This window comes from Mus caroli, chromosome 5 (genome assembly GCF_900094665.2).
Source record: "Mus caroli chromosome 5, CAROLI_EIJ_v1.1, whole genome shotgun sequence".
Lineage (NCBI taxonomy): Eukaryota > Metazoa > Chordata > Mammalia > Rodentia > Muridae > Mus > Mus caroli.
In genome coordinates, this window is record NC_034574.1 from 49,140,741 (window position 1) to 49,168,722 (window position 27,982).

Genomic DNA, 27,982 nt, shown 5'->3' on the forward strand with positions numbered 1-27,982 from the left:
CCACTGTCCTCAGGCTGGGAGGGTGCTGGATGTCTGTGGCCCCAAAAGGGTGCTGCCTCAGCGGCTCTGTGGCTCCCGCCTGCCCCAGAAGCTGTCTGCCTCTGTGGTGCACACTCTCACCTGTGCAGACTAAGTTCCTAAGTTAGGTGGAGTCCTGGAGCCAAGATGGTGCTCCCATGCAGGGTAGACCACTGTCCTCCGGCTGGGAGGGTGCTGGATGTCTGCAGCCCCAAAAGGGTGCTGCCTCAGCGGCTCTGTGGCTCCCGCCTGCCCCAGAAGCTGTCTGCCTCTGTGGTGCTCACTCTCACCTGTGCAGACTAAGTTCCTAAGTTCGGTGGAGTCCTGGAACCAAGATGGCGCTCCCGTGCACGGCGGACCACTGTCCTCCGGCTGCCAGGCTGGTTTTCTACTTCCCTAACTAATGCAGTCTCAGGTCCCGCAAGCAATTGTATTGGAGCAGAAGCTGTGTTCCACTCACCAGAAGTCCCAAGATCCTGTGGCGGGTGTTGTGGGTAGCTGGTGAGTGTCAGCTGACCCTGCGCCCAAGCTATCCCGGCGCGGGTCAGACCTGAAGATTGATATTCTTAGTTGAATTAAGTTGAATTTTAGTTTGATTGTTAAACACACACGTACACATACCCACAATGATATTTCTATTTGTCTTGGGTTTGCTCAGCAACCTTTGCATAACTTGATATTAAACTTCAATTCCTTGAATGTTCCCAATGTGTATAGTTTTTGTAAATTTCATTGTGTCATGGAGCAATACAGGCTTATAACTATATAACTGTAACTATAACTATATATATACATATTTATTAATCTCTTATAAGTTTGAAGTTCAGGGTGTGAACAACCATACTCAGCAGTAATTTAAAAACTATCACTACTGATTAATTCCAATAAATATTGCTCTAAGGATCAACTTTATGATAACCAAGATAGTAAGAAATTTGATAAGGGTATTATCTCACCTAGTATCTACAGCAGTTTATTGATTGGATATATATATATATATACATATACACAATGTATATACATATATATATGTATATATATATACAATATATATATTGTAATATAATACTATATATATATATATTACCTAAGTTTTTGGCCAATATATATATATATATATATTGGCCAAAAACTTAGGTAATTTAGTATATATATATACTTAGGTAATTTAGTATATATATATATATATATTGGCCAAAAACTTAGGTAATTTAGTTAGGTAATTGATGCATAATCTATTTCCTTTCTTCAAATTTGATCTTGTATATTGTGTCACTATATAGTCCATTTGCATTTAAATATAATGATTATGCCTTATGCTGCTTAGTCACTGGCTTCCAAATTCATATCATCACACCTGGTTTGTTTCAGACATTTTAAATATATTATTTTCTTTACTTTAAATAAGTACATACAAGTCCTTATTTATGAATGTCTAATTAAGAAGTTTTCATCTATGTTTGATATATCCTTACCCTTTATAACTCAGGAAACTAAAATCTCTAGTATTTAAATGTATATTTCTCACAATTTAATTATAAGATTTTCATGTATATTATACAATCAAAACTTTCAATGCCATGTATTTAACAGTTTCTGATGATGTGTGATGAGATTTCATGTACAGTTCCTTATTTGAAACAAAGTATCCAATGCAACCTTATTAATGCTTTACCACATGTCGTGCATAGTTAGCAATTTACATTCCAGAGGGAGAAAGTGAGGGGCAGAGGTGAGAGGACAAGACAAAGAGGAGAGAAAGTGCAGCACTCTCTTTCGGCCATCTCTTTCTTTAGGTTGGGGGAGTTTTCCTCTATCATTCGGTTGAAGATATTTTCAGGTCCTTTGAGCTGGGAAGCTTCATTCTCTTCTATTCCAGTTGTTCTCAGATTTGGTCTTTTAATTTTGTCCTGAATTTCCTGAATGTTTTGGGTTAAGAGTTTTTTATGTTTTGAATTTTCTTTGACAGTTGTGCCAATGTCTTCTACAGTATCTTCCACACTTCTATCTCTTCTACAATTCTCTCTTCTATCTCTTGTATTCTGCTTACATCTGTAATTCCTGACCTCTTTCTAGATTTTTCTGTTACTATATTTGCCTCCGCTTGTGTTTTCTTTACTGTATCTAGTCACACTTTTAGTTCTAGGACCTCTTTATCAATACCTTCACCTGTTTGTGTTTTCTGTATTTCATTAAGGGATTTACTTTTATTTATTTTTCTACTTTAATAGCTTCTGTTTACCAGTGTTTTGCTGTATTTCTTTCAGTAAGTTATTTATATCATCCTTAAAGAACTCTATTATCTTCATGAGGTAGGATTTTAAGTCAGCTTCCTGATTTTTAGTTGTGTTGGTGTATTCAGGGTTTCCTATGGTGGGAGAACTGGGTTCTGATGATGTCCAAAGATATTTGCTTATGTTGCTTATGGTCTTGCTATTGCCTCTAGCCATCTGGTTATCTTTGGTGTTTGCTGGTCTGGGTGACTCTGTCTGGAGTCTGTCTCTTTTGTCCCTGGGTTGCTTCAGGTCCCCTGCTAAGCCTATGGCCATGGCTGTGGCAGACCTCTTTTGAGGACTTCCAACTGGGGGGTGGGGTGGGGTTGTCTTTAGAGGGGCAGAGAAGCTGCTCCTTTGGCTGCAGTAGATATCCTGAGAGGTCTTCAGACTGTTGGGTCTTCAGAGGAGCAGGCAATCTGTTGTCCTGTATGAAGCTGTTCTCATGGGGCTGGGGGGTTCTATGGACTGTGCTTTCTGTTTTCCTGTGTGCAGCAGAACTCCAGGGAGGCTTTCAGTCCATTGGGTCAGTTGCTTCACATGCCAAAGAATCCTCAGGAGGTGTCTCTTGCCCTGTGTAGCGAAGAAATCCTTGGATACCTTCAAGCTGTGGTGTCTTCAGGGGAGCATATAAGCTGGAGATGAGTTGCTTAGTTGCCCTGTATGTAGAGGATCTCCTGGGATGACTTCTGGCTGTAGTATCAGATGTTCTGTGTGCAGTTGATCTCCTGGGATACCAGTTGCCCTGTGTGCAACTCAGATCTCCTGGGATGCCCCAGGATGTAGTGTCTTCAGGGGAGCAGAATAGCTAGAAGTCTGCCCCTGCAGAAAGGACTGGCAGTAAGAGGAGTGGAATTCAATGGGCAGGAGTGGGGGAAATCTACTAAGTGTCTCAATTCTGATCATCTATGCCGGAAATGCAAGGACACCCACATTCATAAAGGAAACTTCACTAAAGCTCAAAGCACATATTTAACCCCACACAATAATAGTGGAAGACATGGTCGTGGTGGTGCACGCCTTTAATTCTAGCACTTGGGAGGCAGAGGCAGGTAGATTTCTGACTTCGAGGCCAGCCTGGTCTACAAAGTGAGTTCCAGGACAGCCAGGTCTATACAGAGAAACCCTGTCTCAAAAAACAAAACAAAACAAAACAAAACAACAACAATAATAATAATAATAATAATAATAGTGGGAGACTTCAACACCCTAATATTACCAATGGACAGGTTATTGAAACAGAAACTAAACAGAGACACAATGAAACTAGTAGAGGTTATGAACCAAATGGATTTAACAAATATCTATAGAACATTTTACCCTAAAACAAAAGAATACATCTTCTTCTTAGCACCTCATAGTACCTTCTCCAAAATTGACCATATAATTGGTCACAATAAAACCCCTCAACCAATACAAGAAGATGGAAATAGAAATAGTCCCCATGAATCCTATCAGTTCACCATGGCCTAAAGCAACTGGTCTTCAATAACAGAAAACAAAAAACAAAAAACAAAAAAAAAAACCCACCACCACCAACAACAACAACAAAAACAGAAAGCCCACATATATATGGAAACTCAAGGAAGAAATAAAGAAAGAAATTAAGGGCTTCCTAGAATGTAATGAACATGTTGACACATCATACCCAAACTTATGAGATAAAAATAAAAGCAGTGCTTAGAGGAAAATTCATATGATAAACTGACCTGGTAAAGAAACTGGAGATCTTATACTAGCAACTTAACAGCATACCTGAGAGCTCTAGAACAAAGAGAAGCAAACATACACAAGAGGGCATACTCCTAGAGGGCAGAAAATAGTCTAACTCAAGGTGGAAATCAACCAAATAGACACAAAGAGAACAATACAAAGAATCAACAAAACCAAAAGCTGGTTATTTGAGAGAATCAGCAAGATAGATAAACCCCTAGGCAAACTAACAAAAGGGCCCAGAGGTAGTATACAAATTAACAAAATTAATTTAACAAAGTTGATTTAACAAAGTTAAATCAGGATCAGAATAACCATCTAAATAGTCCCATAATCCCTAAAAAAATAGTAGCAGTCATTAAAAGTCTCCCAACCAAAAAAGCCCAGGATCAGATAGGTTTACTGCAGAATTCTCTCAGACCTTCAAAGAAGATCCAATACCAATATTCTTGAAAATATTCCACAAAACAGAAACAGAAGAAACACTACCCAATTCATTCTATGAAACCACAGTTATGTTGAATATTCTCCCTTGGAGATGGAAGGATTTCAGTCTAATCAGGAACTTTTCACAATTTCCTTTCATAGAAGACTTCATAAGATACTGTTTTCTACTTCTACCATGTTTAATGTTCCAAATAGTTTTTAAATACTTGTTGAATGCATATTACTTTCAGCTTCAGAAGATATCATGTATATTTAAGAGGCAGTTAACTATTATAATATTTTGATACCTTAAAATGTCAATACTGAGTTGTATATTTTAAAATAAATTTTATTATTTTAATAAAAGATAAAAAAAAAATTTTAAATTTCTTGCAAACTGAATCCAAGAACACATCAAAACCATCATTAACCATGAAAACTAGGCTTCATCCAAGGTATGCAAACTTGGTTCAATATCTGAAAATCCATTAACATAATCCACTATATAAACAAACTCAAAGAAAAAAAATCACATTATCATCTCCTTAGATGCAGAAAAACAATTGACAAAATGTTACACTCCTTCATGTTAAAAGTATTGGAGATATCAGCAATTCAAGGTAAACATAATAAAAAAGTATTGGAGATATCAGCAATTCAAGGTAAACATAATAAAAACACTTTATGCAAACCAACAGTCAATATCAACTTAAATGGAGAGATTCTTGTAGAAATTCCACTAAAATTAGGGATAAGACAAGGATGTTCACTCTCCCCATATGTATTAAATATAGTTCTCAAAGTGGTAGCTAGAACAATAAAGCAGCAAAAAGAGATCAATGGAATACAAATTAGCAAAGAATAAATAGAGGTATCACTATTTGCAGATGATATGATAGTATATATAAGTGACCCCAATATTCTACCAGAGAACTTCACCAGCTGATAAACAACTTCATCAAAGTGGCTGGATATAAAATTAACTCTAACAAATCAGTAGCCTTCCTTTATACAAATGATAAACTGGCTGAGAAAGAAATTATGGAAACATCGTCTTTCACAATAGCCACAAATAATGTAAAATATCTTGGGGTAAATCTAACCAAACAAGTGAAAGATCCATATGACAACAACTTCAAACCTCTCAAGAAGGAAATCAAAGATCTCAGAAAGTGGAGAGATCGCCCACATTCATGGATTGGCAGAATTAACATAGTAAAAATGGCCATCCTACCAAAAGCAATCTACAGACTCAACACAATCCCCATCAAAATCACAAAACAATTCTTCAAAGTTATGGAAAGAGCAATTTTTAGCTTGGCAGCTATCTGTCCTCAATTGATATTTTCTGGCCTGGTAGAGTGTAGGTGGAGAAAGATTTGCCTTCACTTGTAGAGCTGTCCACTCGGAATGTGATCATTCTCTAGGAAGCACATGGCCAAGAAAAAATGGACTATTTGTTACCTTTCTTCTGTTTGTTGGTTGGGTGATGTTACAGGGAAGGTGGTGCAGATATGAGAGGACTGGGAGGTGATGTGATCAGGGTGTGTGACATGAGATTTCCAAGTAGTCAATTGTTAGGCCTGGAATCCCTGGGAACCCCAGGAGAGCCCAAGAACTATAGGGCCTAATGCAATTATGCATACGAGTCTTTATTATTTATTATTATTATTATTATTAGTAGTAGTAGTACTAGTAGTAGTAGTAGTAGTATTATCACAAGTCGGTCTTGAATCCACTGCGCAGAACAGGAGTATGACCCTGAGCCTAGAAGGCTTGGCACTTATATATAGCATAGTTTGAAGGATTTTAGGGTGATGGGAAGTGACAAAGCAGGTCATTTTTCAAACAAGATATTGTGACCCAGGGGGGCGGGTGGGGGGTTCTTTTCCTGACCAAGGGAGTAACTTTATGGTGTTAGCAGGAATTAGTGTGTTTTATGGCCAGTCATTCCCGCCCGTGACCCTTGATTATCTTTTCAAGAATGTTTTCTTTCAATTTTCTTTTTCCCAAAGACAGGGCATGCTGCACCTGGGAAGCGATTAACAGTTTATCAGTGAGAGTGCCAGCCTCCTGGACCTGGAGGTGAGGGAGGCTACCATTTGTCTATTCTAAAGCAGGCATTTGTGGCTCCTGGGGGAGAGTGGATTCCTTATGGGGTGTCTTTATGGAAGTGAGGACAGCAATATTCTGGCGCCAGACTGGGTCCTCTTTGAGCTTTCAGGGAGGGGGAGGAAGTCTCAAGCTTGCTGTACGGGAGCGCATGGGGTGGGGGAAGGGGGACTTCTGAGAGAACACTCAGAGGCAAGCCACCTGTGCACTTCATAATAACAAATATGGCCCTTAAAATTTACAATTTCAATGTAATATGCGGTATTTCAACATCTGTATAGTTTGCATTATTTTTTTTCCAGGTATCTCAAGTATAAATTATAATTCAAAGTTTACTCTGCAAATTCAGTGTATAGGGCATGAGATTCCTGGGGAACCAATGGAACAAGGCAATGCATTACCATTTAACCTTTCTTTCATGTTTTCCTACCCCTGTTTATTTTTCTCAGTTCTTATGAAACCAAAAGGAGGGGTGAGAGACCCATCAGCATTGATGACCCACCCACCCAACCACGACTGTTTCTGTGCATGAGGTAATGTGTTGATTCACTGTAGGACTAGAAGGAACACATGGACACTTTAGGCTATTGGAGGAGACTATAGGGTTTTCCAGAAGGGATATCAATGACAACACAAATCAAAAAATCCAAAATCCAAAGTGATAAAAACCCAAATCAAAAAAAAAAAAAAAGAAAAAAGAAAAAAGAAAAGAAAAGAAAAAGAAAGGAGAGAAAAAAAAGTAAAAGAAAAAAGAAAAAGAAGAAGAAAAAAAGAAAAAAGAAAGAAAGAAAACCCAGACCCACTTTGTCTTGATGGCCTTCCCACCTTGGAGGTGCGAGGCCTTTACTTAGAAAGAAAGCTTGCTTACAAATAAATACTTACACTTTGTTCTGAGCTTTTAATTCTGCATTGTTCTTAGAAATAAGAGCCTATTTGCTAGCTGATATAAAGTCTGTAGCCAGAAAAACTTCTCTCTGTGGGGTTTTGGGAGGCTCTTGCTTTCCTGGCATCTGGGACTTTTGGTTGTTACCCCCTGTTCCCTGTGCCTCATTGCTACACATGTTTGTTTAACTTACTGACCTTGTATATATCTCCTCCATCTCTTCGAATGCCTGATTCTTCCCCTCTTTTTCTTCCCCCCTCTTCTCTTCCTCCCAAATCCCTCCTACTTCCTACCCTTCACTTCCCTTGATTATTTTGTTCCCCCTTCTAAGTAGGACTGAAGCATCTACTCTTTGGTCTTCCTTTCTCTTGAGCTTCATGTGGTTTGTGAGTTGTATCCATGCTCTTTGCCTAATATGCACTTATTAGTGAGTACATACTATGTGTGGTCTTTTGGTACTGAGTTACCTTACTCAGGTTAATATTTTCTAGATCCATTCATTTGCCTGTGAATTTCATGAAGTTATTGGTTTTAATAGCTGAGTAGTATTCCATTGTATAAATGTACATTTTCTGAGTACAGTACCAGTGTTAAAGGTGCTTAGTGTTTCTTGCTAAGTTCACCTGATGCTATCTAATCACAACAATGACAAAATTTGGAGGTAGAAAGAGTAAAATTTTAAGTACAGTATAAGAGCTTTTTGAATATAGAGACATGCCTATGCTCCAGTAAGTAGCCCCAAAGAAACCCTTTGGTTCACCAAGACAGAATTTTGATAGAATGATTCATTGGGTAAATTGTGGTCTATCTAAGGTGGTGTTTTTTTTCACACCACTGTGGGGACTAAGTCACATGATAAATGTGAAGAATATTAAAATTTAACCCTAACTTATGGGAGTTGTGTGTTTTTGTGCATGTATGTGTATGTAGATATGTGTATGGCCTGGGGATTAAATCCAGATCCCATTGCATGCTAGTCTATCATTCTAGCATTGATGTATATTTCCAGGCTTTCATTAGAATTTGTAATGACTAGTATGCATTACATCAGTTTCTTTCTTTTTTTTTTTTTTTTTTTGTTTTTCGAGACAGGGTTTCTCTGTATAGCCCTGGCTGTCCTGGAACTCACTTTGTAGACCAGGCTGGCCTCGAACTCAGAAATCCGACTGCCTCTGCCTCCCGAGTGCTGGGATTAAAGGTGTGCGCCACCACGCCCGGCACATCAGTTTCTTATATTCAGTGGACATAATGAAAACATTACTCAAACAAGGATTATTTTGATAGTGCAGGCTCTGTTAAAAGTGGAGACATCAAACAGAGATGTCAGCTGACCCAAAACATACATATGGTAAGATAAGAATTTAACTAATTATCATTGTAAACAATGGGTATTTGGAGATTGTTTGCAGTGACAGGATAGTGTAATGAAAGTGTGTTGGGTAACAGGAACATTAGTTTGAGGTCTTGTTCTGATAATTGAAGTAGTTTTATTCCTTTTTTTTTTTCATCCCCCAAATTAAGCAATTTTAGATTTTTAGTCTATAAAAAAAATCATCTAAAAATAAATACATGGAAACATATAGGGTTTGTTGTTTACATAGATATTTTTTGTGTTCATTACAATAATTTGCAAACTAAAATACACAATGAGTTGATGAATTTGTACTAGTATGACCCAGCATTGTGATGGTTTGTGTTACAGAGTAATATCTAGTGTTGCTGGTCATTTTCTATGTTCCAAGTGAGTGCTTCATTTTAATGGAGCTACTTTCACAGATGACTTCCCAACACAGTAGAGCCTTTTATTTACATCTATGAATGAGGACACTAAAATATACAGTGTGTTACTAACAGATATAGAGAGATTAAAGTGTGGTCCCTTATTATTTACACTTAGTCATCAAATTGTAAAGATGAATGGTCTTTCCTTCCATCTCAGCTCTGAACTTTCCATCGCATATACAACCACCAAACCCAGACACTATTGCATATGCCAGAAAGATTTTGCTTACAGAACCCTGATATAGATCTCTCTTATCAGTCTATGCCAATGCCTGGCAAATACAGAAGTGGATGCTCACAGTCATTTATTGGATGGAACACAGGGACCTTAATGAAGGAGCTAAAGTGCCCAAGGAGCTAAAGGGGTCTGCAACCCAATAGGATGAACTAACCAGTACCCCCCCCACCCCCACCCAGAGCTGTGTCTCAAGTTGCATGTGTAGCAGAGGATGACCTCATCGGCCATCAAGGGAAGGAGAGGCCTTTGGTATTGCAAAGATCATATGCCCCAGTACAGGGGAATGCCAGGGCCAGGAAGTAGGAGTGGGTGGGTTGGGGAGCAGGGCAGGGGGAGGGTATAGGGGGCTTTGGGGATAGCATTTGAAATGTAAATGAAGGAAATATCTAATAAAAAAGAAAAAAATTATAAAGATGATGCATGAGATAAAAAGAGAAGCAATTTATTAAATGAATAAACTGCTCCTGAACTAAGATTGAAAGTTTAGCTCATTGCTCACAAATTGATTCACTTTTAGAGAAATCACTATATAAGATCTTAGCACCATCAAAGGTGCTAATCGTTAGGAGAAAAGTAAACACCTAGATATTTTTAAATGTTACAGATACCAATTTTTCTCTTCTAGTATAACTCAATTGTCATCAATTCTGGTGAAAATCTTATCTTAAGATTTGGTTTTCTAGTCAATTTTAGATTTGTAGAAAAAGATGTCTGAACACTGATGAATACACCGACTTAACAGACATATAACGATTCTACAATGATCCCTTAGAATAAAATCAAATACAAGAATCCAATGTAGTACAGAATCCAATGCTCCTGTTGTTGTCTGTTCTTTTGTTGTTGCTCTCTTGTGCTTTTGTTGGCTCTTTTTGTTTTTGCTTGCACTTTTTTATAAAGATAAAAACATTCCTTGTAACTTACTGATGTGGGCAGATGTAGTCACAAATGAATTTTATCATTTTTTCCATGCATAGTTCTTGCTTTATATGTAAAGAAATGTTAGTCATTTAATAATTTCATGTGAGTAATGACATTCCTGGTTCTTTCATTTTCTTTTCACTACAACTCTATGAAGTTACTTCCAATAAAGAGAGTCACTAAAGACATCTACATCGATGCTTTCTCATACAACTTAAACCACTAAGGTGCCTATAGCCTTCTGCTTGGATGTCAAAATTATACAAAATGGCTTAATTTATATTGAGAACACAATGTATATATTAGCATATTTTCACAAGAGACATTAACTGTTCTCTCCTAAAATGTGCTTATAGAACCTGTCCAGAGTTATCCTAGGGGCAATTTGAAAGGCAAGGTCATCTGAAGCATTTAACAAATTGTCTTGAACATTAGCTAGTAAAAGGAAGCCAGTATTGTTAATTTAGGAAACATATCCATTTGTCTATTTGTTCATATCAGTGAATTTAATGAATGTGGAATAGATGAGACAATTAGTAAGTATGTGTAAGGGTAGGGAAAAGAGGGTATGGGGGAGAGAGAGAGGAAGAGGGAGAGGAAAAGAGAGGTAAATAACTCAAAGTAAGTAACTGACAGAACTCTGGTGAGATGTAAAAATTCTAGTCATAGAATTTAGGAGTCCATTGTGTAAATATAATAGAGAGAAAAATCACTATGATGCAAAATAAGGAGCTGGAACGGGAGCCTTCTGGTTTTTGTCTCCACCTGTAGCACATCTTCTGCCACAGAGCTCCATACTCAAAGAGTATGGGAAGGGAGCAAGCCTCCCAGGAGTGCGGACAGGCTTGTGAATGCAGGTAATGATATGTTAGAATAGAGCCAAAGGTAGGAGTTTTACCCAGTCAAGGTGAAGTTCTTGTGACAGCTTAACAAGAGTGGTTTTTAAAGAATGGTTATTCTTTCTACCTTGCCTGAAGATTGAGGGTAGTACGGAATATGAAAATGTCAGGGGTCGTCTTGGGCCTTAGATAGGATTTGAAAATATAGGAAGTAAATTTGGGTCTATTGTCTGATTGGAGAAAGGCTGGACACCAGACCAGGGAATGATTTCTCAGAGGAGGAGATGAGAGACTAATAAGCCCTTTTGTTAGTTGTGGGAAATGCCTTTACCCATCCTGAGAAGATGTTTGCCAAGACCAGTAGGTACTTGACATGTCTGACAGTGGGCATATGGGTAAAGTCAAGTTGCCAGTCAGTTCCAGTAATGGAACCTCTAGCCTGATGGGTAGGAAACGGGGACCTTGAGTTGGATTCAGACATCTGACAGATGTTGCAAGAAGCAGTGATAGATTTTTAAAAGCTTAGGTCCTCAGTAGTAGGTTATAGGTGGTTCTTGACAAAAGAAGACAATGCTTGACTGTTAGGATGAAAGAGTTGGTGAAGATAGAACATAGTTTGGTGGGTGTCAGGGGATGAAGGTGGAAATGTAGTTTGTAGTGTAACAATGTCCTGGGGAGGATGAGACAAGTCTAGGCCCCTAAGAGCCACAGCTCTAGCTGCCTGGTTCTTTCCCTTGGAGACAATAGAGTCATCTGTCTGGTGGGATCTTCAGTGGACAATCCCAATAACTGTGGGGAGATGGGAGGCCTTTAGCACGGCCATAATTTTGTTTGCATTACTTACTGATCCTCCTTTTGTAGTAAGTAACCTGGGATCCTTCCAGATCGCAGTGTGCAACAGGTAGATATGAAAAGCATATTTGGAATCTGTGTAGATGTGAATGGATTTTCCCTGTGCCAGTTGAAAGGCATGGATAAGGGCTATAAGTTCAGCCTGTTTATTGGTTGTATTAGCAGGAAGGGCCTGTTCCTCCACTATCTTGGTGTCTGAAACTATGGCATAGCCAGATCTTCTGGCCCCTTTATGTAAAATGGAGCTGCCATATGTATACCAGGTATAGATGGCTTGACACAATGTGCCCTCCTGTAAAGTATGAGATAATAGTTCCTCTAAAGTTTCAGTGCAGAAGTAAGATAGGAAGTAGTCAGTATTTGGTCAAGGTAGAAGATTGGAATTAAGAGGCAGGCATGAGTGGAAGGTGAGTATGGGGTCTTCTATTAGAGTTGCCCGAAAAGGAAGAACCCTAGAGGGAGGTAGAGTCTGTAAGCTTTTACATATTAGGAGCTATGATAAGTTATGAGAAGACAGTTATAGGCAACCCAAAGGTTAGTTTTTTGACTCTTGAATAAGGAGTTCAGCAGCTGCTAAGATATGGATACAAGGTGCCCATCCCTGGATGGTTAGATCTAGTTTTGGTTTTTTTTGTTTTTGTTTTTGTTTTTTTGTTTTTTTTTTATGACAAGTATGCTATGGGTGCAAAAGAAGGTCCTAGTTGGTGACCTAAGACTCTGAGGGCAAATCCCTCTTTTTCAGTTACATAGAGGGGAAAAAGGATGAGTCAGGTCAGGAAAATATAAAGCTGGGGACTTAAGGAGAGCCTGTTGGAGCTTTTGAAAGGGTTTCGTAATAGGTTTGAGAAAAGGTTTGTGGGTGGGGTCTAATACTGCTTCATATAAGGGTCGAGAAAGGAGGGAAAAGGAAGGAACCCATGAACATTAAAAAAAAAAAAAAGAAGCTAGCTCTTCATAGGAATGATAAACTCTCTTCCTTTGTTGGAGGAACAGTTAGGGACTGAATCAGATTCTTTCTATCTAAGGGGGTTGGGGTAATTATTAGTCCAAAATAGGTGACCTGAAGGGTGAACAGTTGGACTTTAGAAGGGGAGACCCTGTATCCTTGACTGGAGAGGAAATTTAGAAGAGCCGAGGTATGATGTCAGCTTGGCTAATTTTTAGAGAGGGGCTATAGAGAAGGACATCATCTATGTAAAGTATAATCTTAGATTTAGGGAGAAACAGAGATAGTCAGCCAGAAACCAGGGCCTGACCAAATAGGTGTGGGCTGCCCCAGAATCCCAGAGGTAGAACAGTATAGGTAAGTTCTGTAGAAAAGTGGGTATCAGGATCTGTCCAGGTAAAGGGAAGAGGTAAGCTAGCAGGCTTCGGGGTATCCTGGTAAAAAGGAGAAATTGAGGCAGGAGTTTGGGGATTTGGTGGTGTGGAATCAGATCTGTGGCAAAAAAGAGGTGGTTCCTTAGCTGGATCTAGCATTGTAGCGTCATCTAACAGAGGCTGTGTAGGTTTCATGGCTAAGAGAAGTTGGGTTGGGGAACAAGAAAAGCACATGGAGGGACTGGAGTGAAGATGAATGAATGCTTGGACACATGAAACTTCTTTCCATTTACCAGTTTGCTGGCAGTATGTATTAAGATCCCTTAAAATAATTGGATCAAGGGTACCATTAAGTGGCCATTCGGAACTATTATCTAGCTGGTATTGAATCCAGACCTTATTGCAGAGGTATATTAATTTTGATGCCTTCAAGTCAGGTGTTAGCTTTAAAGATTTGAGAATTTTCAGGAGATATTCCAGTGGGGTGCCTGGAGGTACATTCGAAGACATCGCCGCACTCATTGGATGGTTATTGGACTGTTCACACAGTCCTCCTGAGAACAATTCAACAACCAAAAAGAAACCAGCCAGGCTAGAGGCCCAAGTCATCACGAGGGCCCTCTAGAGGCTACAGAGTAAGCCCCAGACTTACAGCAGAAAAGGCCCTAGCCTGGATACAGAGATTTTCTTTTTTACTTTTTCTTTTTCTTTTTCTTTTTCTTTTTCTTTTTTGTTTTTTGTTTTTTTGGGGTTTTTTGTTGTTGTTGTTGTTTTGTTGAATGATATACCTTTATTCCAGAAACAGTCCATTTATGTGTTCATTGTAAAAGACATATCCAAATCACAAAACAGTAAGGTTAGTTTCTGTAAAAAGCCCTGAGTAAAAAATACACCAAGAAATTAATATTAAAACTAAAGATAATTTAGCATTATTATTTTTTTCCAAATGTTATTAGGTATTTTTTCATTTACATTTCAAATGCTATCCCAAAAGTCCCCCATACCCCTCCCCACTCCCCTACCCACCCACTCCCACTTCTTGGTCCTGGTGTTCCCCTGTACTGGGGCCTATAAAGTTTGCAAGACCAAGGGGCCTCTCTTCCCAATGATGGCTGACTAGGCCATCTTCTGCTACACATGCAGCTAGAGACACGAGCTCTGGGAGATTTTCAAACTGCTGCAAGAGCCCAGAAGGGGAGGGGAACGAGAGCTACTTTCCAGGGAATGGTCACCCAAAATGTTGATGTCCTAATTCATATCTCAGCTGGGAGTTGTGTCTGTAAAATGCCAACCCCTTAGCTCCCAGAAAATGCTGGCCAGGCCTTATCTGGACTAATATGCCAGTGTCTGTGTGAAAATTCTAGGGAACTAGAAAAAAGAAAAATGGAACTATGTGGGTTAGGTGTGGGCAGACAGAAATTATCCCCAATGGAGCAGAGTGACACAGCTCATGTGGTAGAAGTTTTCATGTCTTATTATGGCAACAGCAGCAGCAGCAGCTCACATGGTAGAAGAGATTCCTGTAGCAACCACTTGAGGGGCCAGAATGCCATTTTTTCTGCATCTCCCAGTCCTAGCCCTTGCACTCATAGCAGCCATGGTTGCAGACTGTAGCCAGGGGTAGGAGTCCCCTTGATGACTGTCCATTTGGCCTTGATCTCACTGCTTGTGCTCTACCCCCCTACAGTGCTCCTGGAGTTTGCCATCAAATGATGTGTTAGAATAGCTGCTCACATCTAAACATACCACACTAGGCCACAAAAGATCCATGTGTAAGATGTTTATTGGGAGATAGAGGGGCAATGTTCGCAACCCAGAACATCCAGAAAATCCAGGATTCAATGAGAAGACCAAACCTAAGGATAATAGATATAGAAGAAAGTAAAGATTCCCAACTTAAAGGGCCAGTAAATATAGTTAACAAATTATAGAAGAAAACTTCAGTAACCTAAAGAAAGAGATGCCCATAAACATACATTATCATCCATATGTATGTGCATATATATACATATATATATATATATGTGTGTGTGTGTGTGTGTGTGTGTGTGTGTGTGTATGTATAAAATGACATAACACATATAAAGGTGGGAATATGGTGGCCATTATCTTGGTAATAGGTCTGTAGGTACCCACTATGTGATGTCACAGGTTTCAGAGGTCCTGATGCCAACAGGTAGGACTACCACTGCTGCTCAGCAGAACCTGCCTGGAACCCTCAGGACACAGGAACTAAGGGGCTGCCTGGGACAGGAGTCAGATCCTGTGCCACAGACCTACATATACAAATACTGCCAGGAGAAAGCTGGTCTCCCAGGAGCACCTACCTACACACCTTCAAGCACAGATAAAACCACCACTTCTCTTCAAATTCCTGGCCCAAGAGGGACCCTCACAGGGCCATCAGGACACAGGAACCAAGGATCAACTGGAGATAGGATCCTTCCAGCTTTTGTTTGCACCCCAGAGCTGACCATGTACCACAACTCTCCATACCAAAATTGCTCCCTGAGAGAACTGCTCTCTCAGGAGTATTGACAAACAGACTTTCAGGAGGGACAAGCTAAAGTCAGAGACATCAAGATAAAGCAACACCAGAAATAACAAGATAGTAACTGGCAAGCAGAAGAACATAAGCAACAGAAATCAAGACTACTTGGCATCATCAGAACCCAGTTTTCCCACCACAGTGAACCCTTTTTACCCCAACTCACCAGAAAAGTAAGACTCTGATTTAAAAACATATCTCATGATGATGATAGAGGAATTTAAGAAGGACATAAATAACTCCCTTAAAGAAATACAAGAGAGCACAGGTAAATAGGTAGAAGACCTTAAAGAGGAAACACAAAAATCCTTTAAAAATAACAGGAAAACACAATCAAACAGGTGAAGTAACTGAGCAAAACCATCCAGGATCTAAAGATGGAAGTTGAAACAATAATGAAATCACAAAGAGAGACAACACTGGAGATAGAAAACCAAGGAAAGAGGTGAGGAGTTATAGATGTGAGCATCACCAACAGAATACAAGAGATAGAAGAGAGAATCACAGGTGTAGAAGATACCATAGAAAACATTGAAACAACAGTCAAAGAAAATGTAAATTGCAAAAAGCTCCCAACCCAGAACATCCAGGAAATCCAGGACTCAATGAGAAGACCAAACCTAAATAATAGGTATAGAAGAAAATAAAGATTCCCAACTTAAAGGGCCAGTAAATATATTTAACAAATTATAGAAGAAAACTTCCATAAGCTAAAGAAAGAGATGCCCATAAACATACATGAAGCCTACAGAACTCCAACTAGTTTGGATCAGAAAAGAAATTCCTCCTGTCACATAATAATAAAACACCAAATGCACTAAACAAAGAAAGAATTTTAAAAGCAGTGAGGGAAAAAAGGTTAAGTAACATATAATGCTCTACTCAATGAGAATTTGGTCAAGGAAGAAACAAAAAAAAGAAATTAAAGACTTTTGAGAGTTTAATGAAAATGAAGATACAACATACCCAAACTTGTGAGACACAGTGAAAGGAGTGCTAAGAGGAAAGCTCATAGCTCTGAGTGTCTCCAAAACAAAAGAGGAGAGAGCATACACTAGCAGTGTTACAGCATGTCTGAACAAAAGCTCTTGAACAAAAGGAAGCAAATGCACCCAAGAGGAGTAGACTACAGGAAACAATAAAACTCAGGGCTGAAATCAACCAAGTAGAAATAAAAAGAACTATACAAAGAATCAACAAAACCAGGAGCTGGTTCTTTGAGAAAATCAGCAAGATAGACAAACCCTTAGCCAGACTAACCAGAGGGCACAGAGATAGTATCAAAATTAACAAAATCAGAAATGGAAAGGGAGACATAACAATGGAAACTGAGGAAATCCAAAGGGAAATAACACCTTTCAAAATAGTCACATATAATATCAAGTATCTTGGTGTGATTCTAATCAAGTGAAAGATATATATAACAAGAGCTGCAAGTCTCTGAAGAAAGACAACGAAGAAGATGTCAGAAGATGGAAAGATCTCACATGCTTGTGGATTGGTAGGATTATTATAGTAAATATGGACATTTTCCAAAAAGCAATCTACAGATTCAATGCAATCCCCATTAAAATTCCAACTCAATTCTTCATAGAGTTAGAAAGAACAATTTGAAAATTCATCTGGAATAACAAAAAAAAACCGGGATAGCAATAACTATTCTCACCAATAAAAGAACTTCTGATGGAATCACCATCCCTGACCTCTAGCTGTACTACAGAGCAATTGTGATAATAACTGCATGGTATTGGTATAGTGACAGGCAGGTAAATCGGTGGAATACAATTGAAGACCCAGAAATGAACCCACACACCTATGGACACTTGATCTTTGAGAAAGAAGCTAAAACTATTCAGTGGGGAAAAAGCATTTTCAACAAATGTTGCTGGCTCAACTGGCAGTTATCATGTAGAAGAATGTGAATTGATCCATTCTTATCTCTTTGTGCAAAGCTGTCCAAGTGGATCAAGGACCTCCACATAAAATCAGAAATACTGAAACAAATAAGAAAGTGGAGGTGAGCCTCTAGGACATGGGCACAGGGGAAATTTTCCTTAATTGAACACCAATAGCTTATGCTCTAAGATCAAGTATTGACAAATGAGACCTCATAAAATTGCAAAATTTCTGTAAGGCAAAGGACACTGTCAATAGAACAAAATTGCAACCAACAGATTGGGAAAGATCTTTACCAATCCAACATCCAATCGAGGGGTAATATCTAATATATAGAAAGAACTCAAGAAGTTAGACTGGAGAGAATCAAATAACTCTATGAAAAATGGGTTATATAGCTAAACAAAGATTTTCCAACTGAAGAATACTAAATGGCTGAGAAGCACCTAAAGAAATGTTCAACATTCTTAGTCATTAGGGAAATGCAAATCAAAACAACCCTGAGATTTCACATCACACAATTCAGAATGGCTGAAGTCAAAATCTCAGGTGACAGCATATGCTGGGAAGGATGTGGAGAAAGAGCAACATTCCTCCATTGCTGGTGGGATTGCAAGCTGGTATAACAACTCTGGAAATCAATTTGGAGGTTCCTCAGAAAATTGGACATAGTACTACCTAAGGACCCAGAAATACCACTCCTGGGTATATACCCAGAAAATACTCCAACATGAAATAAGGACACATGTTCTGCTATGTTCATAGGTCAGAAGTTGGAAAAAAACCCAGATGTTCCTCAACAGAGGAACGGATACAGAAAATGTGGTACATTTACATGATGGAGTACTACTCAGGTATTAAAAACAATGAATTTATGAAATTCTTAGGCAAATAGATGGAGCTAGAAAAAAATCTCCTGAGTGAGATAACCCAATCACAAAAGAACACACATAGTATGCACTCACTGATAAGTAGATATTAGCCCAGAAGCTTGGAATACCCAAGATACAGTTCACAGACCACATGAAGTGCAGGAAGAAGGAAGACCAAAGTATTGATACTTGGGTCCTTCTTAGAAGGGGGAACAAATTTTCCATTGGAGGAGTTACAGAGACAATTTGTGAACAGGGAATGAAATAAAGGCCATCTAGACACTGCCCTCCCAAACCCAGACACTATTGTGGATGCAAACAAGTGCTTGCTTACAGGAGCCTGATATATCTGTCTCCTGAGGACTTTTACCAGTGTCTGACAAATACAGAGGTAGATTCTCTCAGCCAACTCTTTGACTGAGGACAGGGTCCCCAGTGGAGGAACTAGAGAAAGGACCTATGGAGCTGAAGGTGTTTGCAGCTTCATAGGAGGAACCACAATATGAACCAACCAATTCCTCCAGAGCTCCCAGGGACTAAACCACCAACCAAAGAGTACACATGGAGGGACCCATGGCTCCAGCTGCATATTTAGCAGAGGATGGCCTTGTTGGTTATCAATGGGAGGAGAGGTCCTTTGTCCTGTGAAGGCTGTATGCCTCAGTGTAGGTGAATGCCTTGTCCAGGAAGCAAGAGTGTGTGTGTGGGTGAGCAGCATGAGGGGAAAAGGGAGAGGGGAGACAGGGTTTTCCGAGTGGAAACTAGGAAAGGGGATAACATTTTAAATGTAAATATAGAAAGTATCTAATGAAAGAAAAAATTTTTAAAAAGATAAAGACATTTTCATTATTTTTTGATTTCAGATACACTTAATTCTGTACTTTATAGCAAAATAATATATTTTATTTAACGCTCATACTTTAAATATAATAACAATTTTGTCCAGTTAAAACTTTCCACCAAAGTACAGATGAAACCTTAGTATGGACATTAAAGTAGATTTTGTATAACTCAAAATATGTTCACTTTGCTTTTCTATGTGCTCTTTATTCTGTGATTCTTTTATGGGTCCTATCGACTCTTGAATCTCTGCCTTTTGGCTACTACTTTTATTCACATCCTAGTTGTTATGTTAATTAGACACATATTACATGCCCTTCTTTACTATCTTAACTCCTAAATAATTTTTCCATGCACCATAACCAAAAGGATCACATACCTTTCATTATTTCATCCTGTTGCATAGACCAGCACTGGAACAACTAAATAATTATACGTAGAATTAAACTATATCCTATACTTGTAAATATCTGGCCGCTATTAGTCACTGATTTATTGAACACATATTTATTGAGGGCTTGCTTACAACAAAACAGAAATTGAGAAGTATAAAGGTTACTGTATTATTAAACTTAATAGCAGGAAAAAATTGACTTTCAATAACATATAAAAAGATGTTATACTATCAAAAGGAAATGAAAGATGTTTGGTATAATGGAATTTTTAATTCTTTCTGCAGCCTGAACACTGGGAGAGAAGTATTCAGCACTCTGGAAACCATCCTTAATTCTGAAGGAAACAGACAAAAAATAAATATGAATAAAAGAACATTTGGACTAAAATCCAGGTCAGAGCAGAGCATCTTGGTCATTATAATAAGTACCTGGCAAGTTTGTATTTTGGCTTCTCTATCCACTAGCTAAGTGAACATATTTCTAAGTCATCTCAATAAGACGAGATATTTGAAAGAGACGTGATCTATGTGGAATAAGTGATATAAATCTCACTCTTGTAAAGCTCTTGCAAAGAAACTGAATCAGTGATATTAATGTTTGGTATAACTTAACATGACAAATGGCTATATCAGACTAGAGCAACAAAAACAAAACAACTGGATTTGATGGTGTGTGAAGGCGTAGAAAGAGAATATATATGCTATTGCTTGAGATTAAAAACTGATTCTATTCATTACACTCTGAATCACTGGATTTGAAAAAGTAACTTCTTAATTATGATGTAGATTTCCTAGAGCTATTTATAATAATACAATAAGAAATGAGAAAGACACAAACCTAAAGTGAAAGAAATGCTTCAGAACAAAAAGAAAGTAAAAATGTGTGAGGTTATATAATGAGGTCATGCATATATACATATATGTACATATTCATATATACACAGAAATGCACACACATACATAGACATCATGCTGCTAAGTAATTCAAACTTGGTTCGTGTTTCTGGAATGCATAACTCATAATATGAAAACACTAATTGTTTATACGTGAGCTCAACGTGCTCTATGTACTCCCTTTCAATAATTTTCCAGGTGGTTCTTCAAACCGAAGATTAACTACTTAAGAATTTCAAATATGACAAACAGCTCTTTTAAGATGACTTTTGTGTGTGCTTCAGAGAAATGGAAGATGGAACATAAATAAAAACAACTCAGAGCAACAAGGTTTAAGATCTGACATTTCTAAGCAGCAGGTTTCTCCTGTCCTCAGGGAGATAAACAAAACTATTGAAAAGCACATTAGGTATATTTATAGCCCAGGTTTAATGCCCAGGATGTAAACTAAGGTGCCAGACTGCCAGGCAGCAAGTTTGGGACAGAAGAAAACAGCTTCTTAGAGTGAGTATTTTCAATCTTGGCTCATCAATATTCCAAAGACATGACAACTTAATCTTTTCTAAATAGCAGAGAAGTCTTGTGTCAGATGAATTTGCATGGATTTTTTTTCCTGTAAAATGTCTGGAACAATTCAGTTCTGTACTCATGATTCTATTTACTCATTCTTGGATGTGGCTGGGGACAAGGCCAAAGACACAGAATATTTCATAGCTTCTATAAATGAAGAGACATATGCCAATCCCAAAGTATGTCCCATTCTAGGAAGGAATATGAATTTATAGACATTCATAAAATACAAAGTATACCAGATAATGTATTTCAAAGGATGGTTGTAGTTATATAGGGCATCTGCAAAGATTTCTATATAGTCCCAAGGACAAATCTCTTATGTTCTGCTCTATATTGTAAACTAAATACTTGTTGCATCCCAAAATATACTTAAGAGTTGTAGTCCATGGAATACCTCTCCTTATTTAGGCTTATGGTAAATGAGTATCTCTGGTTCAGTTGAATAGTGTCCTGATAAAATAAGTAATCACAAAGGTTATTCTCTCTCTCTCTCTCTCTCTCTCTCTCCTTCTCTCTCTCTTTCTCTCTTTCTTCTCTCTCTCTGACAAATACACACACACTCACACACACACACACCTATTTCTTTAAGATATTTTCTTTTGTTACAATGGATGGCATGTTTATTCATAAAACTAATATTGACAATTCATATGGGCTCAGAAAAGGAGAGTCAGTTTTGCGTTACTGATAGCAAGTCAACCATATTCCAGCAGAATGCTACATATCCAAAATTAGATGGGCAACACGAAAAGGACTGGATATTGCTATTTAAATACAGGAAACTGAGCTGCACATATGTCACATATGTGTGTGGTGAGGATCAGGATGTGAGTTAGTTCTTGCCTGTCTATGGTCTTTGGTTGGTAGTTCAGTCTCTGAGAGTCCCCAGGGGTCTATTAGTTGACTCTGTTGGGCTTTCTGTGGAGTTCCCATCCTCTTAAGGGCCCTCAATCCTTCCCTCTACTCTTCCATAGGCGTCCCCAAGCTCCATGCAATGTTTGGCTGTGGGTATCTGCATCTGTCTAAGCCAGCTGCTGGGTAGAGCCTCTCACAGGACAGCTCCTATCATGCATATCATTCTGAGTCTGGGTTACCTCTCTCAGGATCGACTGTCTTGGTAGGCCTCAGTAGGAAAAGAAGAACCTAGTCCTGCAGACACATGATGTGTCAGGGTGGAGGGTATCCAGGGAGGCCTTTCATGCTCTCAGAAGAAATGGGGAGGCAGGACTGGGTAAGGACTTTGGGAGGCAGAGACAGGGACGGGGAACAGCAACCAGGATGTAAAGTAAATTAATTAATAAATTAAATAAATGGAAACTGACATTAAGTAAGTTGAGTATAGAAGGAAATGGGTTTGAAATGAGTTGGGATGTGTGAATAAATTCAGAACACACTGTGGAAAAATATTTGAAGAACTAATGCAATGAAATAAAATGCAATGAAATGAATTAAAATTACACTCTTACAGTGTGTTTATAGGTAGAAATATATAAACCAACCTTGGTGTTTTCCTGCAGGACCTTTTTATTGTTCTTCATCCCAAAACATGGTCTTTCATTGGAATGAAATCACTGGGTATGTTAGGAAACCCTGGTTGTCCCCTATTCACATCTCTATCTCTGGGAATACAATTGGATACCATCATTCTTGACTTTATGAACGTTCTAAGAAGCAAACTCAGTGTTTGTGTAGCAAGAACTTTATGAAGTGAGCTATAATTATAGCTCTAAAACCTACTCTTTAGGGAATGCATCAAGCATGATATTCATAGAAAGATTACAAGACAATAACTCCAACTTTTAAATGGTTTTATAATTTTCTAATAATCATTAAAGAAGGAGATTAATTTATAACTATTTGAGATGCGTGTAGACAGTTTAAAGTGGCTTGAAGTTTTCATTACTTTGATAATGTCTTGAGTTAGTACTAATTTAACAATAATATCTACTACTTCCAAGTTTTTTTTCCTTCTAAAATTGCTCCCTGAAATCGTTACCTTTATTCTGAGTTACTATTTGTTTCAGGGGCACTCTAAAAATAGTGAAAAACATAGATTAAAAAATTCTACTATGTGAAGAATTAGACTAATAGACCAAAAATAGGTCTTAATAAGTAAGCAAAATTTCTGTTCAAACCAATATATACATTTATTAGTCTTTTCATGAAGAGATATTTTTCTATCTCAAATGTTTATAAGTTGACCATAGCTTTAAATTCTTTTTTTTTTTTTTTTTTTTAGACAGGTTTTTTCTGTATAGCACAGACTGTCCTGGAACTCACTCTATAGACCAAATTGGCCTTGAACTCAGAAATATGTCTGCCTCTGCCTCCCAAGTGCTGGGATTAAATGCATGTGCCACCTCTGCCTGGCTTTAAATTCTTTTTAGATTTGCTATGACATCTGTCTTAATCAGGGTTTCTATTCCTGCACAAACATGACCAAGAAGCAAATTGGGGAGGAAAGGGATTATTCAGCTTACATTTCCACATTGCTGTTCATCACTGAAAGAAGTCAGGCCTGGAACTCAAGCAGGTCAGGGAGCAGGAGCTGATGCAGAGGCCAGGGAGGGATGTTCTTTACTGGCTTGCTTCCCCTGGCTTGCTCAGCCTGCTCTCTTATAGAACCGAGACTACAAACCCAGAGATGGTCCCACCCACAAGGGGCCTTTCCCCCTTGATCACTAATTGAGAAAATGCCTTACAGTTGGATCTCATAGAGGCCTTTCTTCAACTGAAGCTCCTTTCTCTGTGATAACTCCAGCTGTGTCAAATTGACACAAAACTAGCCAGTACAACATCTTAAAAATAAAGTATTTGACCTTTTTTTTTTAGAATGCTATGAACAAGACTACAGCTTAACACAATTTCTTATCTGAGATGTTTAGCCAACAAATTTTTATTCAGAGGGTTTTCCAAATACTTGTGCATGCTGGATGTTGCCAAGTTGGGGATTAAAAAAACCACTTTCTACAAAATTTGGTATGTTGAGCCATCAGTATTGCAATGTTAAAATCAATAGAAAAGATTATCAAGTAGAGAAGTAGAAAGACAACTTTCTGAGTGTTTACAGTTTCCCTCTTTNATTAATTAAATTTCAAATAGATCCTCATTTATTGTATTTGTCTTCCAATTCCTATTTCTTAATAGAGTTCCCTTAATCATGTCATGGAAACCTTTCAGAAGTATAGTCTTGCTGTATTGACAGATTAAACAACCCAGAGCCAGTATAAGAACCAGTAAACTGTAAATGTTAGTCTATTCTATGACAGAATGCATGTTAGTGAATGTGCTGACATTTGTGTGAACTCCTACGGCTTCATGTTGATACTTAATGATTTGGGACCCATAATTCAAAGATCTATTATGTGTCTTACAAGTATGGAAGGAATATTATTTAAATTGTCTCTTTTAGCCCTAACAATGTTTATAGATATGACTACTTTATTGCAATTATTTATTTTCAGTCCAATTCCAATATTCAAAAGAGAGGACTCTCAGTACTTTGGAGGTAGATTTATGTAAGAATATTTATCTTAGTAGGAGGTTATAGAATGGAATCAGATATTGATTTAAGATGTTAAATTTTCTCTATTAGTAGGTTTATGGCCCTATAGCAAAATTATCTTAAAATAGGAAAGGGATTTTTATGTCAGTCTACTTACAACCAGTACTCAGTAGGTTACTTGTAATTATCGTGAGCACAATAAACTCTTAATATGAAAATGCATAGCAGTTTTCTCATGAAACATCACAAAGTTATTGTGAGTGAGGGAAATTATTTTGTCTTTGTGGTTGTTGATATTGCATACTAAGTTGGGAAAAGTACTTTATAGAGATATGAAGGAACCTGAAGAACCATGTATGATTACTGTAAGGATAGGGATGTCACTGCACTTAGCATGCATGCGTTTTGATAGGATATTCTTTTGTAGATTAGATAGTATAAGTCTGGATGTAGTGGAATAACATCTGTTTGATATTTCTGACTCCCATTTGTATAACACTGGCCAACTTGGAGCATGATAAATACTAACTTAGAGAATTTAGAAATATGGGATTAGGTAGGAACTAGTTAATATTTTAAAAGATTTTCTCTGTTTTTTGTTTTTTGTTTTTTGTTTTTTTTTTTAATGTGACTAGTGTGAACCAGATTCAGGAACCAGTTACCAAAAGTCCACATCTGTTGATAAAGCCCACATACAGAAGGTACCATGAAGCAGTTTGTTGTTTTATATAGAGAGACAAGAGAGAATAGAAAGGATATATATGCATATCTCATGAAATAGAATCCAATGGTCTGGAAAGTGGTCAAGGTTGGATATGGCCATTGCAAAATTTCTTTCTCTTTATTATGCTCCTAGATTTGAAATGTGTGAATTTCCTTTTATTTTCTTTTCATTGTAAGACAGGTTTTATTTCAGCTTATATTTTGGACTTCAGGCAGAAACCCAAAGGCAGTAACATACACAAAAGGCATTGAGGAACATTGTTCCCTAGCTTTCTACCCATGAATTTCTAATGTTGTCTTTTATATAAGTCTGTGTACCCTGAACAAGTATGATGCCATATCTAGTAGATTGAGCTCAGCCACACAAATTATTAATCAGGAAAATCCTCCACAATTATTCATACAGGCCTATTAGATTAAAATATCACTTTTTTTTATTTTTTTACTTCAAAGGGACCTTCTAGAATGTACCAGAGACCTGGGAGATGAGAAAATCTCAAGACTCAAAAGGAGAGACCTTAGATGAAATGCCTAACAGTGGGGAGAGAGAATTTGTAAAATCCACCTCTAACAGAAAGACAGGGCATCAAATAAAGAGATAAGGTTGCCATCCCACAGTCAAAAACTCTGACTCAGAATTCTTCCTGTCTAAAAGAAGAGCCAGGACAAAAATGAAGAAGAGACTGAGGGAAAAGAAGTCCACTGACCAATCCAAATTTGGACCCATTTCAAGGGGAAACTCCAAGGCCTGACACTATAGTTATAGACAGGAGCCGAGCATGACTTGTTTCTGAGAGGCCCAGCAAACAGCTGACTGAGACAGAAGCAGATACTTACATTCAACCAGTGGTCTGTAGTCTGGGACTACGTGGTTGAATAAGGGAAAGACTGGAAGAAGTTGAGGAGGAGGACAACCCCATAGGAAGATCAACAGTTTCCACAAACCTGGGCTTCTGAGAACCCTCGGACACTGAGCCACCAACCAGACAGCATACACTAGATGGCCCAAGGTCTCCGACACATACACTACAGAGGACTGCCTGGTTTGGCCTCAATGAGGGAAGATGCCCCTTACCCTTTAAAGACTTGAGGCCCCAGAGAATGGGAGGCCTGACAGAGTGTAGGGGTATGGATTCAATCACTTGGAAATGTGGGAGGAAAAACGGGATGAGGAACTGTTGGAGAACAGAACAGGAGGGCAATAAGGACTGGACTGTTAAAAAAATGGATAATGATAATTAAAAACAAGTTCTATCTTTCCAGATGATCAAGTTTATTTTGTTCCTATTGAGAGACATCATAACACAGTATTTTGAGCTGTTCAAATAACCATGTCAATATTATTTCATTTTCTAAAATCTAGGAATTAGTTTCTATTTGACTTATAATTTTGCTTTGTATGTTATTCAAAGCGAACTCTTTTGAGTATTAGTGATTTTTCTGTAAGAACTAATGAGAATCCAATGAAGAGTGATGAAAACCTAAGTATATGAAGTAAATACATTTAATCTATTATATCATGTGGCATTATATCATCCAAGTATTAAACTGTAAATGGTTAGGTTTAATTTACTCTATTCTTTTCTTGTGTTCTTTTGAGGTTTGTATAATGTGAGAAATCAATAATTTGAGGGAAAATTGCAGAAAGATAATATTTTTAATTTAAATCACACAATTTCTCTATGAAACAGGATCTTTTATTTTTCTTTTCAGAAAAAAATAATTAATCTACACATAAGGTACAAGTTGAGTCATCTACACTTCCCTTTCTTTCTGTTTCTTTCTATTTTCTATTCCTTCTATATTTGCACTTTCAGTTCCACAAGAGATACCATGCAGGACTGAGGTTCTGGTATGGTGGTGAGGCATTTGCCTAGTATGAGCAGATCTTGAGATTTTATCCTCAGTTACCACAGTTGAACAAACAAAATACAAGTTGTATTTCCTCATCATTACTGCCACTATAAAGCTGGATCATCATTCACATGAATATGCCTTAACATGAATTAGTAGGCTCTTAATTAAAAATGCCAGTGCCGTGCATGGGATAACCCCTTCCTATGAGTTGTTAAGCATGGCCCAGAGGCCACTGAACATGAAACTTACTGACTGACTGGCTACTGAATTCAGTGATCCGCCTGCTGCTTCCTTCCACACCTGCCTAGTGCTGAGGTTTTCGACTGATTCACAGTATGCAATTTTTCTATGTTATCTGAAGATCCAAACTCATTTGCTTGTGCTTGTGTAATAAGCACTTTACTGAGACATCTCTTTGGCTCCTACATTTAAGTTTTTTTTTTTTTTTTTTTTTTTTTTTTTTTGGTTTTTCGAGACAGGGTTTCTCTGTGTAGCCCTGGCTG